The sequence below is a fragment of the Hylobates moloch genome, unplaced genomic scaffold (assembly GCF_009828535.3).
Source record: "Hylobates moloch isolate HMO894 unplaced genomic scaffold, HMol_V3 SCAFFOLD_16, whole genome shotgun sequence".
In the NCBI taxonomy this organism is placed as follows: domain Eukaryota; kingdom Metazoa; phylum Chordata; class Mammalia; order Primates; family Hylobatidae; genus Hylobates; species Hylobates moloch.
Genome location: NW_026652291.1, coordinates 21,767,590 through 21,787,345, shown reverse-complemented (window position 1 = coordinate 21,787,345; position 19,756 = coordinate 21,767,590). Strand labels below are relative to the sequence as shown.

The 19,756-nt window shown below is 35.8% G+C and overlaps 1 long non-coding RNA gene across 1 annotated transcript in view; it reads left to right on the top strand.

Annotated features, from left to right (window-relative positions):
- Positions 1 to 10,556, top strand: part of LOC131381419 (uncharacterized) — a 47,993-nt gene extending 37,437 nt beyond the window's left edge. Inside the window, exon 3 of the long non-coding RNA XR_009210180.1 lies at positions 10,436 to 10,556. This is a non-coding gene — a long non-coding RNA (uncharacterized LOC131381419). The remainder of the gene's footprint in view (positions 1 to 10,435) is intronic.
- Positions 10,557 to 19,756: the final 9,200 nt, after the last annotated feature.

The following is a 19,756-nucleotide window of genomic DNA, read 5'->3' as shown; positions in this document are numbered from 1 at the left end:
TCCAATGAGTACAATATGGAAAGGACAATGAAAGGGTGGCTTTACAGTGGAGAAATCTGACAAACCCTACCTCATTCAGGTGATCAAACTCAGCATTAACGGCTAAAAGTACCCTTTGCCTGATGTGATAAAATGGCATTTGAATTTTGTGTTCTTCCTCCCCCAAACCCATATCCACAGTCTAACTATGGGCAAACATCAGGTGTATTTCACTGGAGGGCTATTCTGTAAAACTCCTGACCAGTACTCCTGAAAACTGTCAAGGTTTTAAAACACAAGGATTGTCTAAGAAACTGTCATGGCCAAAAAAAGCCTAAGGAAACATGTCGATTAAATGAAATGCGATTTCCTAAATGAGATATTGGAATAGAAAAAGGACATGAGGTAAAAATGAAATAAATCTAAATAAAGTATAAGCTTAATGACAATATGTCAATGTTAGTTTACTATATGTGACAAATGAGCCATACTAACATAAAACGTTAATAGGAGAAAACGGGTTCAATGTACGTGGGAACACTCTACCTTCTTTACAATTTCTATCGATCTAAAAACTGTTCTAAAAAATAAATCTTATTAGAAACTACAGGAGGCTTAAGGGAAAATGATATTAAGAGTACAACATTAAAAACTTTGACAGTAACACATAAAAATGATAGGAAACAAATAAGAATAACAGTACAATTCAGCATATGTTAGTGGCTAAGAGATGTCTAACTATTATATTGGATGACTTTTTAACTAGGAAAAGACCTAAAGTTTCCTTGTGGAAATGGACACCCGTGATCTTGTGGTCTGTTTGCCTGACTGCCTTTTCTGCTACACCGTGAGAAGAAAGAGACAAAAGCGAAATAGAAATAGAGTGAGAAAAAGAGCTGGACATGGTGGCTCACGCCTTTAATCCTAGCACTTTGGGAGGCTGAGGAGGGAGGATCACTTGAGGTCGGGAGTTCAAGACCAGCCTGGCCAACATGGTGAAACCCCGTCTCTACAAAAAATACAAAAATAGCTGGGTGTGGTGGCAGGCACCTGGAATCCCAGCTACTTCGGAGGCTGAGGTGGGAGAATTGCTTGCACCTGGGAGGTGGAGGTTGCAGTGAGCCAAGATCGCGCCACCAGCCTGGGTGACAGAGCTAGACTCTGACTCAAAAAAAAAAAAGAAGAAAGAAAAGAAAGAAAGAAAGAAGAAAGAAAGAGAAAAGAAAGAAAGAAAGAAACAAAGAAAGAAAGAAAGAAAGAAAGGAAAGAAAGAGAAAAAATCAGTTAAAAGAGATTAAAAAATCTAGGCTGAGAAAATATTAGGGAAAATTAAAGAGCAGGGAGGGCATAAGGTTATGTCTGATGGTTGTATGTTGTGCCTTATCATACTTAGTGGAAGGTGGGTTCTCTGAAAATAGATTCAGAGATCTAACACCAAAAGGAGAACTGAAGTAGCTGGTAGTTGTCCGACGTGAAGCTGGTGTGTGTGTGCACACTAGGCTATATGCATGCACATTTTATGTATTGCTACTGAGCTGAGTTCAGTTGGATGCAATGTTCTTGCATTTTCTGAGTTTTTCTTGTAGATATAATTGTGCATAAGCAAACGGGAAATTCACGTTATGCATAAATTGTTCCCTAATATATTAAACATATTGGAACAAATTCACATTTTCAAAACAAGTATTGTAGCACAACTGTACAAGCAAATATGAATATAAGTATACATCCTAATCCTCATTCTTACAGAAAAGTAACTTATCTGCTACATATAATCTGCTACTTGTTTATTCCATATGAATGTCAAAGCTATCTGAGAATGACCAAGGTTAAAACCTGATATTTCAGTGATAAAATATCTATATTAGATTTGATGCTGTACAATCTAGACATCTTTGCCAAACCTTAACTGTAAGTCAGATATTTACAAGCCTCACTTCAGATCTGAAATACTTGTGTGGATTTTAAATAAAAAGATCTCCAAGACTTACTCTAAACCAGTGTTCCTTAAAGTTTACTGGCATAAAAAATTTTGAAATAGTTATTAAAATGGTACATTATCAGGTCTTTCTCCAGAGCTGGTGAATCAGAATCATGGAAGGTGTAGGTAAGGTCCTGAGCCTATGCATTTAATAAATAATCCAATTGATTTTTACGCAAAGTAAGTTTTAGAAACATTGTTTTAGATACACTGAATCAGAATCTATGTTGCAGAGGCACTGGTATCTGCATATTTAAAAACCACAACTGGTGATTACCATAAGCATCCAAATTTGAGAACTATTTCTTTGCATAGTGAATTTAGCTCAGGGCATTCTTACAGCCCAGAAGCCCATAACCATGATTTCTCTGATCAACTATTATACACAGATTGCCATTTAGTGGAATGTTGCTTAATATTCCCACAGGAGCTGGAGTGACTTAGAACAACAGGGAAGAAGTATATTTTAAAACTATGAAGCATAAATGACCTTCCTAAAATTGGTGAAAATCCAGGGTAGAAAAAAATACAATTTTTTATTTTGTTTTGTTTTGTTTTTGAGATGAGGTTTGCTCTGTTGCCTGGGCTGGCATGCAGTGGCGTGATCGTAGCTCACTGCAGCCTTGAACTCTTGGGCTCAAGCAATTGGAAAAAAAAAAATGTAAATTATGGAATCTCTGGAGAGTAAAATGAATTGTGTCGCTATCTTCTTTCCTTCATCTGGAAGCTTATTCTTTCCCATCCTGGATTGCTTGGGTGTCTCTAAGTGTGATTCTGTTCCATTCATTGTTGCCTGGGGTCTGCTAAATAGTTTGCTGATACTGAACTCATACCAGATGCTCAGATTTCCTTGTCATCTTTTTAATGCTTCTCTGTCTTTCTCTTTTCCTCTGTATTTCTATTTCCCTCTCTCTTTCACTCCTTTTTTTCCTTCTTTTTGTAAGTCAGCCACCTATGAAGAATGTGAACTCCCATCTGCTCAGACCAAGCAGAGGCTAGACCAGATGTGACCTGCAATTTGCTGAATGGGAAACAAACACAAGGAATGCAGCCCGTCTGCCATCTGTTGATGCAGAAAGCAGCAGGGCATGCCTGGCATTTCAACAGGGCTCCCCCACTGGGAAATTGAAAGAGAAAAAACATTTGTTTCGTTTTTCCCCTTTTCTGACCTGACAGCTCCTTTGAGCAAGCTGGGGAGGAGAGGAGGACATCTTGCCATGAAGAAATGACAGCTGACGTAGAAATGTTTGAGCCTAATAAATAAACTCTATTTTTGCATTAAAAGCTCTGCCCTTGCCACAGGTGCTTCTTCTCAGTGGTATTGAGCATCTAATCTCTGTAGTCATCAGGAATGCGGCAGAGTGACAGAGTCCTCTCTTCCAAATTTCTAATCAGATTTTCTCTGAATGCCACATAGAATGCTTTTGGGAAGGTTAAAGGTAATAAGGCAGGTGAAACCAAACAGACAGATTTCTCCTGGATGCTGAGTGCTGGTGTTACATGGTCAAGGAACACCTGGTTTACATTTTCAGAAAAAGATGAATATAATAGAACAAGTGGCCTGGGTGACATAGACATGTTAACTTGAACCTCTCTCACCCTGATTGTGTGAATAGCGTCGTTCCATCAATTTCCTTCCTAGATGCATACTATTAGGAAAGATCTCTCTTGGTCACTGGGGTGAATCGTGATGAATAAAGTGCAGTGTCTGCTTACATAAGGCCCCATTATCTAATAAAATATGTGATTTTTAAAAACATGTACTTTAAAGAAAATAAACTTTTTGACAATGTCCTTATTTACTAATGGAGGTAACCCTGGATTTTAATAAGTGTTTTCTTCAAAGAAGGACACATGGGTCTTCCTGATTTTTGCAAGCTCTTTATTTTCTAAATACAATGTTAGATTACTTCAAAAATTGCCCCTTTTTTACACAAAATTATCATTTGAATGATTACCAAATAAATGCAAAATTGTTACTAACATCTACAACTTGTAAAAGTATTAACTCCTATTTTCAATGTAGATGCTGTTCTAAATAAACAAATTCTGCACATGGTAACTCTAGAACCTAGGAGTTCTCCTCACAATACCATACAATGCAATAAGTTTTTGCAGTAGAAAAGAGCTATTTTTTCTTTTTCTTTTTTTCCAAACAGCCTATATATTTCAAATAAAAACCTACTAAGTGCCAACCTCCATAAAATGTATTTGGTATGCAGAAATGTGAGTGGTTATCTTCCTCTAACAAATTCATAGTCCATTGAGAGACAGAGGGCTATAGGCTATAAAAAATACAACCATGTATGCATAATGATATTATTGATATCTGTAAATACAGTAAGAGCACAAATTCTATAGAAAGAGCCAGGACATTCTCAAAAAGTAAAAGAATAATAATTGGAAGTAACCTTATAAGATGAATCCTGAGGAATAATTTATTTGCTTTAATACTTTTGTTAAGTTAAAAAACCATTCAGATAAAGAAAGGCTTAAAGCAATCCTTTTTAAAATAAATATTCTTGAGTTATGGAATATAATTCTGAAACAAATTTTTACAAAAGGCTGTCTTTCTTAAATAATGACCTAAACATATGCTGCTAAGAAAGAAAGGGAGTGATTTTCCAATGAATCCAGGCAATTGGAAAATTAACTGGACTTTAATGGGAATGACACCCCCAAAGGTAGAGTGCCAGCCCGTTTGCAGCATTCCTGCCTCTGAGGAGATGTTCCTATCAGAAAAACAAGTGAAAACATCACCTGTATTCTCAACTAAGGTCTTTAGAATTACTTAAAAGATTACTTTATTGGGATTATATAATACGTAAACCACTAACCAGCCCATCTTCCCATGCCTACAAAATAAGAACCTGCTCACTGCTTGTTCCAACTCAGGAACGGCCCCCCATAGGCAGTATTGTTTAAGACAATACTGTTGTTGAAGACCCCTCAAAATGTCCCCGATTGTTTCTGAAACTTCCAAAATAGAGTTTCCCAGATGCTAACATCAGTGTTAAACTAAGTAGCTAGACACACATGAGCAGGGCAGGAGAGGGCCTCCCCACTCCAGGAATGTCAGGCAACCATCATGTGATGGTCAGATGGTTGTTAAACTGTCTTTCTAAAATAATTATTGGTCACAGCTGGCACCAGGGAAAGTCAGTCTCTCAATAGATAGAAAATACCTGAAGCTGGTGATCAGTAGCTTCCCCATAAGATCTTAGAAGTTGGTCAAGTGGGCTCAAGCATATGCACTAAGAGGCAAAATGGTAAAGCTTAAGTGGTATATGACCTTCTTCTAGGAACACTCAACTGGTAAGGGAAAAATGCCTCAAATGAGCATGTGCCCAGCTTCAGTAAACACACTGCACATGCAGTCCATCCTAAATACTGGCCAGCCTCTGCATGCAGACAGACCACCCCAAGAGAAGAATAAGAGAAGAATCAGAGAAGAAGACACACAAGCCCTGGAATCATTCCAATATATAAAACCCCAAGTTAAGGACTAAATGGCAAACTTGAATCTCTTAAGTTGCCCACTTGGCCTTCTTCCAGGTGTACTTTACTTCCTTTCATTCCTGCTCTAAAACTTTTTAATAAATATTCACTCCGGCTCTAAAACTTGCCTCAGTCTCTCCCTCTGCCTTATGACCCTTGGACAAATTCTTTCCTTTGAGGAGGCAAGAATCAAGTTGCTGCAGGCCCATACAGATTCACCACTGCTAAAAGCAGCTTGTCTTTTGCAGGCCACACATACTGTTTTCTCATTTTTTTTTCTTTCTTGCTGAGTCATATTCTCTGCTTTTAAATGTAAATTATAGAAGTTCATTATGATCCCTGACAATCGAAAATGTCATTTTCAAAGCAGGCTGGTTCTTAGGAGTGCTAGATAAATTAGGTCTAAAGAAGAGTTAGGAAAAGGGCCTTCTCAAATACGTGTCACATGTTGACGCTTGGATTCTGTAATACCTTGAGTCTGTTGTACTTAGAGTTTAACAATTAAATTGAAAAATTCTGTTTTTCTTTTCTCTTTCCATAAGACTCAAAATCAGGACAGGGATTGGGTGAAAGGAAAATAATACTTCTATTCATGCATTCAACCATTCAATAACATTTATTGAGTATCTACTGTGAACCAAGCACTATTCTAGATGGGACTAGGGGTCAGGGAGCAAGATACAGAGGCAAACAAAGGAGACTACAATGCCTTCTCTTATGAAATTTAGATGTTAATGTATGAGACATGAAAAAAGAAACTAAAAATAAAACAGTAATAAAACTTATATTAGATCAGGATGGGAGCATGAGTACTATGGAGACACATCAGGAACTGTGCTATGACTATCAGGAGTCTGCTTTTACATAAGGGATAGTGGAAATATTTAAGAGCAAGTGCTTTTGGCATAAAGACTTGGAGACCATGAAGGTACAAGTGATGTAACTATTTAGGGGAAGAGTATTTCAGGCAAAGGGAACGGCAAGTGCAATGGTCTTGAGGCTATAATATACCTGGCATGTTCAAAGAAGAGTGCACTTGGAAGTGCATGAGTCAGAGAGGAACAGAGGTCAAGCCCTGGGAGGCTTTATGTGTCATTATTACAAGGGCTTCGATTTTTCCTTTGGATAAGATGGAGAGCAATTGGAAGGTGTTCAGGAGAGAGGCAGTGGGATCTGATCTAGTCTTAATAGGACAAATCTAGCTACAATGTTGAGACTAGACTAAAGCCACTCAAAGGTGAAAGCACAATTATCAACTTTGAAGCTATTACAGAAAATTGAGCAAAAGAGCACAGTTCATTGGGACAGGGCAATAGTCTTGGAGATAGTAAATAATGGTAGGATTTTTGATATGCAGTATTTGGAGTATAAATCCCACAGGATATGCTAATTGATTCAATGCAGAGTATAAAAGAAAAGAAAGCAAGGAAGGATTCTAGCCTTTTTTTTTTTTACCTTGGTGACTGGAAGAAGGATTTGCCACTAAGACAGTAGAGGTTATGCAAGTAACATATTTAGGAAGAAGGAGTAGATTTGGGCTTTTTATTGATAAAAATTGAGATCATTAGATAGGTGGAGATAAGCATCATGTAAAAGTTGGGTATTGAACTTGAGTTCAAGGTAAGACTGAACTCTGAGTATATATTTATTAGTTGTCAGCATACAGATAGTATCCAAACCAAAGTTTAGAAGAGATTGCCAGGGCAGTTTATGAAGTTAGAAAAGTATAAAATTTGAAAACTGATCCCTGGCACATATGAATGACAAAAGTTTAAGAAGCTGAGGAGAAATTAAGTAAAGAATTTTCTTTCCAGTAAAGTTGCCCTAAAAGGAAGAAGAAAATTGAGCAGTAGCTCAAGAAGAAGATAAATTTAAGGGATTTTTAAAGATGAGAGAAACACAAGCAATGTTATGTTGATGGGAAAATTTAGTTTGAAGGAATCAAATTAATGACGCAAGTGAAAAGAAAAGAAAACGCCTGTGTATAAGAGGGGAAAGAATCGAGTGTACAAGTAGTAGGGTTAAATTTTACTAGAAACAGAGACATGTCTTTTCTAGAAACCAGAGAGAAGGAGCAGCATTTGGAAATGAATGCATCTAAATGGATAAATGTGAGTTGGAAGCTTATTTAGATTGTTTTCCATCTGTTCTTATCTTCTCAGTGAAATAGAAAACAAAATAGCTAACTAAGAGTGAGAATGTGGGAAAGCTATTAAAATAATTTAAAGAGGTTTACATATGAGGAAAATTTATGAAATAATTATTAAGGAGACTTACATATTGAAGAGATTACAGAAATATAGTGCCAAGAGGCACCGATAGGACTCATTTGCAATAAGTGATTATGGACTTAGAGTGAACACATGGAGCATAATTGTGTTGTTTTTCAGTCTTGCTTGCTTGCTTTCTACTAACACAAGGATGATATAGGAGAACAATTGGGTTTAACCAGGTTTTGTATCTTTGGCAAAAGGGCATAAAAATAAAAAGAGGACAAGGAATTTGAAGATGTCAAATAAAAGTGTTTAGTATAATTGATTGTTGAATTTATGTTGAGTAACAAGGGAAAAGGCCGATGATGAGAACCAGGGACATCAGGTTGGTGTCTCTCATTCATTTACCAGCAGGATAAATGAATTGATGTTATAGAAAGGCTAGTTGTTGCAAAGATTGTTGGACTGAAGCTAGAAATTGTTGATTGGAGAGTGGGGCTTTTGAAATTTAGTTTAAGGAGAGCTGAAGTTATGAAGAGATAGAGTCTATCAGGGTATCACCATAAGATGGAGTAGTTTTAATGAGATGAGAGACAAGATCACTAAACTGAGGCCAATTTGCTAGAAGCTTCATCCATGTGCATGTCAAAATCACCAAGTAGTCTGGAAGAAACAGTGTGTATAAATGGAACAGTAAGCTAGGAGATAAAATATACAAGACAGACGGAGAAGAATGCCCTGGTGAATGACTGCTATAAATAAGGGTGGCGTATGTTACAGTCTAATGCCACCAAAATAAAATACTCTATCTTCTTATGGGAGAGGAAGTGAATGGTCACAAGAAGTAAGAGAAGCTGCTATTTCTCCTTCAGGCTGATTAGCAAGAGTAAAGAAAAAATTTACCTTTTTAGAGGGGAAGATGTACCTCAGAGGAGAACCAATTTTCCGTTGAGTAAGAAGATAAAGCAAACTTTCACATTAATTTTCTAGTATATAAAGGAGTTTGCAGATGGCTGAAAATGACTTCAAGAGAGCACACAGGAATTAATTCAGAATTAGGCATAGGTAGAAGATGGAATGTTAAAAGTTATAGAGTCCAGTGGTTGACATCATTTTTAGAATGCCCCTGGTTTTTTATGGTGACTGATGGAACCATGGATAAAAGAAAGAAATAATTGTCTTGATGATCCTCAGGCAGTTAGTGGTGATGACTCTGAAGCTACAATATGAAATTTGTGCTGTCATGGAGCCACAGTTCAGTGGTCCGCCAGCTGATAGAGACATAGCAGCTGCAGGTAGCAATGCTTCTCAGAGTGCAGACTCCCCTCTTATTCTCTGCCTGCACAGGCTCACAGGGCAGCAGAAGAGTAATCATATTTCAAACCAGAGAGTTCTTTTAGATTCCCTTTATCTCCCCATCACACCTGCCAGTATTGTTCCCAATCAAATAATAGACTAAAGCTTAACAGAAAAGGGTAAGTGTATGTTATATTTACATTAGTCGAATAGATTTCGGTGCCATAAACTTCTTTCCTGAACCCCTGTTTGATATCTTTCCCAAAAAAACAAATACTGTACTGTGATACTAAGAAATGTTTATATATCCAAGTGTGTTTAAAATTAGCCCCAGAAAAAATATCAAAGTTTCCTTCTGTAACTCATGTTTTGGATTACAGAATCTAGGATATTTTATTATTTTCCTTTTCTTGGAAAAGCTTACAATTGCTAACAAGAATTGCTATCAAGAACTTAAGATTGTACATACTCTTGGATAGAGATCTGTGTTCCTTACTTTAAGAATTTATCAAAATGATTTTTAGAAGAGTTTCATTTATTCAAAAATATTAAACAAACATGAGCTGCATGACACCATATGGTGAATGAAAGCACCATAATAAATATCACTAAACATATCATTCCGAGTCCCACTGGAAATAGGTCAAGTCAATATCTTGTACACCAGCTTATGATGTTGTTCATCCTTTCCTTTATTATGTGCTCAGTTTCTGAATCTCTGGCTTGGAACCATCTCTTGGTTCATTTACACATCTATGCTTAAGATGATAAATTGCTTGTAAGAACTTATTTTTTGTCTTTTGTGGTAAATTATTTTCTTTGTCTTTGCTCAATCGAAGCTCTTTCTGAAGATACTATTTGTGTTTGCTAGGGAACTCTTTTTTTTTACTCTAATACTGCAGCATTTTCTGAAATATTACTCTTTAAATCTCATCTATAACTGATTCACCCCATCCCTCTATCAATCTCTTTTTCATGGAACACTACTATTAGAAAGCACGAATTATGGTAGAGGTCTATGGGCAGTAAAAACTCTTATCACATATTTATCTTTCCACTAGTACATTTTATTACCTGAATTGGAGAGAAATTAGGACAGTCAACAATGGGAATGGGGTATGCTTTAATGAGAAGGAGGGCTTGTGTTAGCTCTGATCAGGTTCCTACTGATCCCGGTGTGAAATCCTGGGTTTGAGAGACGTAGCATGATGATGGATTTTCCTGACACACATTAAAATGTCAACTGTCAAGAGGTGGAAAACAGAAGTTAACAAGATCCCTTTATCATGGAGACAGTGCCAGTTCTGAAGCTGAGCCAAATGCCACTCTCCCCACCATCCTCTGCCTTCACTGAGATGTCTGTAGATTCTCAGGATATTGGCAAAGTCAGTCATTTTTGACTTGCTATTTTTAGAGTAGTATGGTACAGCAGTTGGAGATAACCCAACACACTTTGTTATTTCATTAGGAATTTACCGAAAAATAAATCTTGCTGCTTATGCCCTATTTCTGCAATGAGAAGGAGTGATCAGTCATCAGTGAATGTGCAGCCAAAAAGTTTTGTAAAGTCAGGAGCTATTCCAAATGGGAATTAATGGGGAGCAAAAATGATCTTTTCATGTTCTCAGCTTTCATAATGTATGGCAATCTGTCTAGGTGGGGCTGCAAATAAATTAAGCATGAATGATGTATATGGTGCAGAATGTGACCTTAACAAGTTGTCTCGTCTGTGACTTGATGTTTCCATCTGGTTTGTGCAAGGAATGTTCAGATAATATAGTAAAGAGGAAGATTATGATTTCAAGGGGAACAGTCATAATGGGTCACTATCTTCCTGGGCCTGATAAGTTTAATCCAAGTTGCCTGGGAGGAAAGAACTCATAAAATACTTTATCTGAAGTAAGTGCAAAAATACTCATAAACTCAAAGGTTAATCACTGCACCAGAAGAACAGATGAAGGAGACAGGAAAATTTTATGTTTCTTTACTGTGCTGCCCTTATTAATCATGTTGTGGGTTCCCTTAAAATATGTGCCTGCTCTTTATTTTTAAAGCCTAATGGATAGACAGACAGACACTGAAAATGAAGTTGGAATGATAATAATAGGATCTGCTCAATTTTTTCTCCACCAGCCAGTATTTGCAGGAGTTATAATCAAGGTGAAGAAACACATTTATTTTTCTTTTTAATCTATTTTCTTTACTTGCCATATTTTCTTATTATTATGTGTTTTACTTGATTTAAAATTCAAAATTTTTATTTATACTGAGCTGCAGAATGAATAATGAAGAAAACTTCATTCATCTTTCTATACAAGTAATTTTATTTTATGATGACAAGGTAGATAGCAAGATTATCTGTGTAATGATGCCTTCAGATTTCACTAAACAATATATAAGTGGATTGGAGAATTATGCTAATAGTTCCTGTTGAGAAATCCTCATATAGACTCAATTTCTGCCTCTAGATTCATGCAAAACATCTTTGGACAAGTGACAGCATAAAAGACTTCTGCAGGCATAAGACAAAGTGCAAAAGAAGTTTTCTGTATATTGTGTATATGGACGTGATAGGATCTATACATAATTAAACAACCTTAGTCTAAATTGTACTTTTATTTTGATTCTTGAAAGGACAAGATAAAATATTTTCAGCTTGCAGGTCACATGGTCAGTGCCATTTTACGGTGATAGCAATCATTGATAACATGCAAATGATTGTGCATCTATGTGTCTCAATACAATTGTATTTTAAAAAACAGGTGTCAGGCACAATTGGGTCATATGGTTTGTTGATCCCTGACTAGACTATCTATAAGAATAAAATAAATAAAGAAGATCCTTTAAAATATGCCTTTAACTTGGTTTACTATATGCAGAGGTTGCATTTAAAAGGTTTCTGTTCTTTTTTCCTTTCAGCTTCTCAGGGGTTATAAACCCAGGTACTCACAGTAGCCTGAAAGTAAATTAAATATATAAAACTATAATATTATAATATAGTAAAGTATGGTGTGGCTTTTGATTAATTAGAGAAGATATACTCCAATTCTTAAAAATAAGAAGGAGATGGAGAGAGAAAAAAGAAATTACAGAAAGGTTTGGCCCAAAGACCACCAGTTTATAACTTCTACTCTATGTGGCAGATTGAATTGAATTGAATACTCTCTTCTTGGTATGTCCATATGGTGTTCTGCATGAAAAGTATCTGCTCAGCCTTTCAACCATCTAATGATTGCCTTCCTTAGGGAACTTCCATTGCTATTGGTATATACAATTCAATGTTACTTTATAGGTGCTCTCAAAATGTAAACTTTTTAAAATATTTCTTTATGATACAGTTGTTTTTCCCAAAAGACTGTAATTCTTAATTATTAAATGCAATCATATAGTGTCCATTTCAATGAAAATCCCATTTTTTCTAAAGACATCTCTTTCTTCATGAGAAGTCTTATGTCTAATTTAGATTCAGATATTCCTTCTCATCCAAAATTTGGTTATTTAAAATCTCACTATTTGAACTCATGAATCAACAGATTTGGATATGTTTCCACATAAAATAACCCACTACTTGCTATTTCAAGCTCAGGGAAATTTTTTTAAAAATTAAAATAATATCCTACACCTCTTTGTTCAAATTTACTATCTAAACTTGTGCAGTACAAATTCAGGAAGTAGGTAGATGTGGGTAGCAAGGAATACTTAAAGTGGATTGTAGCTCAAGTCATACAACAGCATTTGTTTTTACAATCCATTAATATCATCTCTAGTTTATAACCATCAGGAGCCTTTTCATAGCAATGAACTCTCCTGTGATAACTCTGAAAAACAAAATCTGAATTTGTCATGGCCTACAATGCAATATATAAAATAGGCTCTGCACTCCAAGTTGACTTTTGTCATCACTCCCATTGATGATTCTGCTCAAGCTACCTAAGCCCTTTAGTTTTGCTAACATCCTTTATACCATTGGAGGTATCTTAGCAAAAACTTCTATCTGCTTTTGCTCAAACATTCTCTCCCATTCTTCAGATGGTGGACTTTTCCTTATTGTTCCCAGAAAAGATATCTATTGCCACTCTAGAAAAATAAAAATATGTCATCTATCCATTTACCCATCCATTCAATTCCCAAATATTAACTGTGTGTTACTAAGGACCGGCTATTTTACAAGGCACTACAATGTGATAGTATACCAGAGAGAGAGACAGAGCCTTTGCATTCATGGGCTTTACTTTCTAATAAAATGTAAAATTTCCTGGGGTTATTTTCTACCACTACACGCAGGCTTATTTTTACTTGAGCAGTTATGGAAATTTGTAGTTTTTCATTAGCTTATTGTCTGCAACCAAACTACAATGGTCCATAATATAATGAGCTCCAGGAACTATGTCTGTTCCATGCAACACAGAATCTCTGGCATCGAGCACTGGGCCTGGCATGCAGCAAGCATTTTTACTTAGGGATGTAATGAATGAGTACAATAAAAAGTCTAATTGTGCATTCATATGCTTTAATTTGATTCAAATTTTCAATGGAACTTTTCTCAGAGGTAATGCACTCAGGTGGGTAAACAAAAATTAAGCAATATTATTGCAAACACATATACTAGGGTATATGGCAAATATTCATAAAATTAAAGTGATTTTCCATTTCCCAACTCTATACCCAAATGAATATACAACCACTGGGAAGAGGAAAACATCGGCTAGTATGTTTTTATTCTTTTGTCCTGGTTTTCATCAACACAATAGGTAATTCTTATATGGAAGTAGATCATATTCAATTTAAATATAAATATGTTGAGATGAATTTTCTTCCAATGGTTATGATAACTTTGGACTGAACATGGTGTAGCCATTTGGATATTTCATTTATAAACTCATATCAGTTACTTGAAGACCTTGATAAACACCTTATTGGACAATTTACATGGGTCCTATTGTTCATAAAAATAAGAAAATAAATGTTAAGATAGACACAAAAAATTTTTCAAAAGTCAACTCAAAACCTAATTTGAATCATAAGCATCTTTGTATACTACATTTTCTATTACATAAAAATGTTTTAAACTTTAAACCTTTTCTCCCATAGCATGAAGACAATTCAGCACTGTAATATATTTGTACTATGAGCAAAATGATAACTTTTTAGGTTAGATGAAAGGAATTTAGCATCATTTGCAGATAAAGTATGATCCAATTATTCTTATTTTGCTGATATAAGAAGGTCTATAAGGCATAGATCTCATTTATATTAGTGACTTGAGGTAAGTTTGAGTTACAATAATAAATAATTCCATTTATATTTTATATCACCATATTGAATGTCTCTAAGATGTTCCCCTAGGAAAAATGAGAATAATACTAAGTGTATTGCCAAATTTTTAAACAGATTAATGTTATAGCCCAATCCTCTATCAAATATGGACTCTATAATCAAACCTGTCCATAACGGTTTTAAGGAAGTGCTCCTCACCTTCTTGGTTTTTCAAAAAGCTCAAAGACATGTTGAACAAAATGCGTGTTGGTAATAATTTTCTCAGGAAGTGAAATTCAAAAGTAGAATTGTATAAAGTGGAAACAAAGAAAGCCCTTCAACCCCCATCACTTACTTCAATTAATCTCTCTGGATGTGCACGACTTTGATATAATGATTTCAGCAAAACATACAAAATATTCAGAGGTTTCAAAATATTAAACATATATGGGTGTGAATGAAGGCAGCATTCCCCCAAACGATGGAAGAATAGGTGACCTCAGTACCTGATGAAGCAGTGGCACTGGAGCAATGGCCTCTCTCTTTGGCCCACCTTGCCTCACTCACAGAGTGGACCAGCAACTTGGATAAGCCTAAATTAGGAGCGATTTTCAGGAACTAACAGTACAAAGAGAAATTTAAGTTTAGACATGGGGAAATGATTGTTACTTGATTCATTTTCCTAGTTCTCTACATAGCTGTATGGATAGCAACCAATCGATGGTCAAAAAATGCAAAAAGTTGTGTCACTAGAAACTCTATCCAGTTTTGATGGACAAAGAACACCGTTTTAGAACCTTGGTTATGTAGGGCAATATAAGGGAAATATTTACAGCCTTTCCAAAACCATCAAATTCCAGGAATTTGGTGCCAACCCAATCTCCATCAAAGACCATAATGATGACTGTAACTACTACATATCTTGGCAGGCAACTATGATACTTAGCAAAGCATTCAATCTGCCTTTCAGGATGGAGAGAGAGGTAGCCTCAGTAGCTGATAAAGCAGCAGCATTGGAACAAAGGGCTTCTTGTTGGTTCCCCTGTGTTTTTTGTTTAGTGTGCAGAGTGGGCCAGCACTTCATGAAGGCAACAATGTTGGAGTTTAGCAGCAGCTGCTCCACTGATGAAACACTTGACATCCAGTTTACAACATTCCTGTCATAGTCTATTCAGGCTTCTCTTAAAAAACATACCTAGCCTGGATAATTTCTAAACAACAGAAATTTACTGCTTATAGTTCTGAATGCCAGGAAATCTAAGATTAAGACACCAGCAGATTCTATGTCCGGTGAGGGCTTACTCTCTCCTTCAAAGATGGGGCTTCTGTGTCCTTACAAGGAGAAAGGGTGAACAAGATCCCTGGGCCCCTTTTAATCAGGGCAGAACCCTCATAACCCAATTGCCTACCAAAGACCCTACGTCTTTTTTTTTTTTTTTTGAGATGAGTCTCACTTTGTCGCCAGGCTGGAGTGCAGTGGGGCGATCTCAGCTTACCGCAACCTCTGCCTTCCTGGTTCAAGCGATTCTACTGCCTCAGCCTCCCCAGTAGCTGGGACTACAGGCACACACCACCACGCCCAGCTAATTTTTGTATTTTTAGTAGAGACGGTCTTTCACCATGTTGGCCAGGATGGTCTCGATCTCTCGACCTTGTGATCCGCCTGCCTCGGCCTTCCAAAGTGCTGGGATTACAGGCGTGAGCCACCGTGTCCGGCCTGATCCCACCTGTTAACACCATCTTAGAGGTTAGAGAACAACAAATAAATTTGAGGGAATACAAACAATCAAACTTAGCAATTCTCTTTCCTCAAATCTTCAATATATTTCCACTCATTCGTTTGCTGTCCCTTCATGTATCCTCACTGTACATAATTTTGTGGTTCCTAAATTTTATCTTTATTGATTTGTTGTCCAAATATGTAAATTTCCAGCTAAACTTGCATATTTTTCCATTTTTTCTCTATAACTTTTGTTTCTTCTATTTTCACTCTTTTGTTTCTGGATAAAAATAAATTATTTCTGACTTTTTTGATAACAAGTTTATATTACCTTTATTATAACAGGCAGTTTATATATTTCAACATTTGTAATCAAAAGTATATTTTAGGCTGGATGTGGTGGCTCCTGCCTGTAATCCCAACACTTTGGGAGGCCGAGGAGGGTGGATCACTTGCAGCCAAGAGTTTGAGACCAGCCTGGCCAACATGGTGAAACTCCATCCCTACTAAAAATGCAAAAAATTAGCAGGGAGTGGTGGCATATACCTGTAATCCCAGTTACTCAGGAGGCTGAGGCATGATAATCACTTGAACCTGGGAGGCAGAGGTTGCAATGAGCTGAGATCCTGCCACTGCCTGGGCAACAGAGTGAGACTTTCAAAAAAAAAAGAAAGAAAGAAAAAGAAAGGAAGGAAGGAAGGAAGGAAGGAAGGTTGCATTTTAATATCAACATGATTATTTAGTATGATGTTCTTATTTTTTACTACAAAGCTTTGGAATACTCATTGGTACATCTCAAAATGTTTGATTTCACAGAATTTAGGAAACCTGATAGCAATCTTTTGACTCTCTCTAAGGCTATTTTGTTTGGGTTTTGGTTCATTTATATTTACTAAACTTTATTTATATATCAAATTGGTTCATCCTTTGTGGGTTTTTTTGTCATTTTGTATATACTCAAAACAATTGCTTGAAACATGATACAACTAAGAGCATACAATTAAGTCATATAAAGTTGAATTTCATTAATTTGTTTCTGTCCATAAGAAAATAAATAAAAACCCTCCTAGGTGTACATTTCATGAACAGACACATGCCTACATGCCCATCCCTGTAAAATATTTGTTCTGAATTCACTTGCTTAGTAATACAAAGCAAATAAGTAATGTCTAAAAATGTATTCATGGCTTTCAATTGCATTTATTTTACTTGACATTAACTCTAAATTTTGAAAGAAAAATGCTGGATATTGACAGTTGTTAGAAATCTGGTATCAAATAGTACTACCCATTCTCTAAGGGCTAGTATCAGATCACTGCTTATTTGACTAGATGCTGTGATAATCTGTTTTGACTTAGGTATTGAATATATGCCTAATGTCTCCATTAAAGTGGTTTTTAATGTTATATATCTATAATCTCAGCGAGCAATGATGAGAACACAGGAAACTCCTCAGGGAGTTTCAAATGAACTGTTGTTTATAGATTGCAGATTGTTCTGATTTTGTTTTCAAGGAAGATTTAACTGGGGAATAGAGTGTCAGCATAAAGAATATGCAAAGCAATACAATAGTATGATTTATGCAAATTAAACTGTGTGATATAATGAGGAAAGTCACTTTAGGTGATTTTAAAAATTAAAAGCAAGGCAGACAGTCCTAAATTAGGCACTATGCTATATTATAAAAGTAGTTGTATAATTATTTTTAAAACTGAAAATGGCAGAGAAATGGAATATATACTAACAAATTTCTGATGAAGCAGAACTGATTATGCAGGATGATGGTAAGTGATTCCTGGCTATTACATTAAGAAAAATATATGCTTTAATTTATGAAATATTCTTCACCTATAATTCCAAACTAGCTTTAATCAGTCAAATAAGATGAGGCATTGAAAGGAAAATTTCCAAGATAAATCCTCAAATGATTACAAATTGGGAGATTTGATGTTTTCTCCAGGGAATGCATCAATTAATGCTACTTTAGTGACTGAAACAGCTCTTTTTCAATTTATTTCATTTTTTCTTTATGACTAGATTTATTGCTATGTAGTTCATCACATGGCTCTTAAAATCAGTCTAATTTACTTAATACTATGATTTATGCAACAATTTATCTTATCTGGAGGTTTTTGAATTATATATTTATTATCTCGCTCCTTCTAAGTTTTTAAACAAGGCTGATAAGAACATTTCTGTAATAAATATATATATAAATATTTTCTGGTGTTTTTTGCGTTTGGAAACATCTAGGGTTATGTTTGCATGTATATTTTATTAATGAGTAAGCTTAAACAAATTGCTTTAATTTAAAATTACGGGGTTTTATTTCATAGATTGTGAATGTTTTAATATTTTACCAGTGGCTTTGCAGTTGTAAAGTCACAGCCTGTAACTTTAAATCATACCATGTATTAAAAGAAATTAACCATAGAGAGTAACAAATACCAATCTTCCAGCTCAAAACTCTATCAGTTCATGGAATTGCTGTTGTCTCATAGTTAGTGCATGGTAGTGTTAACACTTAAACACAGGTCTCTTGCTCTCACGTCAATGCTCTGTATCCCCCACTAAAGAAGCATTCTGTGTAAGTTGCCCAAGTATTTCTCCCTTAATATTACAATATGTGGGATACAGAGCCATATTGCCTTGTGATTTTTATTTTAAATATCCTTACTCTATTGAGCTTTATAATTTCAAATAAAAATATTTCACCTTATTATCTCAATTTGAAAGTTTAATCTTTACCTAATTCACTCTCTTAAAGGTGAGCCATTCTTAGGGTTTTTTACTACATCAAGGAATCACTTCCTGCTGGGCGCGGTGGCTCACGCCTGTAATCCCAGCACTTTGGGAGGCCGAGGCGGGCGGATCACGAGGTCAAGAGATCAAGACCATCCTGGCTAACACAGTGAAACCCCGTCTCTACCAAAAATACAAAAAAATTAGCCGGGCGAGGTGGTGGGCGCCTGTAGTCCCAGCTACTCAGGAGGCTGAGGCAGGAGAATGGCGTGAACCCCAGGGGTGGAGTCTGCAGTGAGCCGAGATCGCGCCACTGGACTCCAGCCTGGGCTACAGCAAGACTGTCTCAAAAAAAAAAAAAAAAAAAGGAATCACTTCCACATCACTAAGATCTTCCACCTGCCCCAAGCTCTAGTCATCTCTGCCAGTAAGACTAATGATCAGAAGCTCTCTTTTAAGAGTTATTTAAAATTTATATTGATTTCTTATAAAAACATATCATAAATGTAAGTTATGCGAATAATACTTCTGAAAACACCTACCCCATGTAAATGTAAGAAAAAGGACATAGTAGCTCTCGTCGAGTTCTATGTGTGAACCTCCCAACTGCATCTCTTCCTCCATCCCTCATTGATAACTATGATCCTGAATTTGGTTTTATTTTAATCTTCAATTTTCTTGTAGTTTTACAACACGCTTGTATGCATAAATGATATTTTAGTTTGGCATAGTCTTTTTTAAGTTATACAAAAACAATTCCAAAGTATATTTTCTTCTGTCTGTAACTTTTTTGTTCAATATTATAGTACTAAAAGTTATCTATGTTACTGTACAGAGTTGTAATTGTTTTTGGCCATTGCTATACACAATTTCATTGTATGAGTACAAAATATTTTTATACATTGAATTGTTGATTAATATTTACATTGCTTTCAAATATATTTTCTATTTCCAAAAATGTTTCTTTTTATATTCTTAAGTATTCATATTTCATACTTGTTTTTGCCATAACTTTTTCAGTTTTCTACTAAGATATCTTCCTTGGAGTAGAATTGCTGAAACATAGGTATA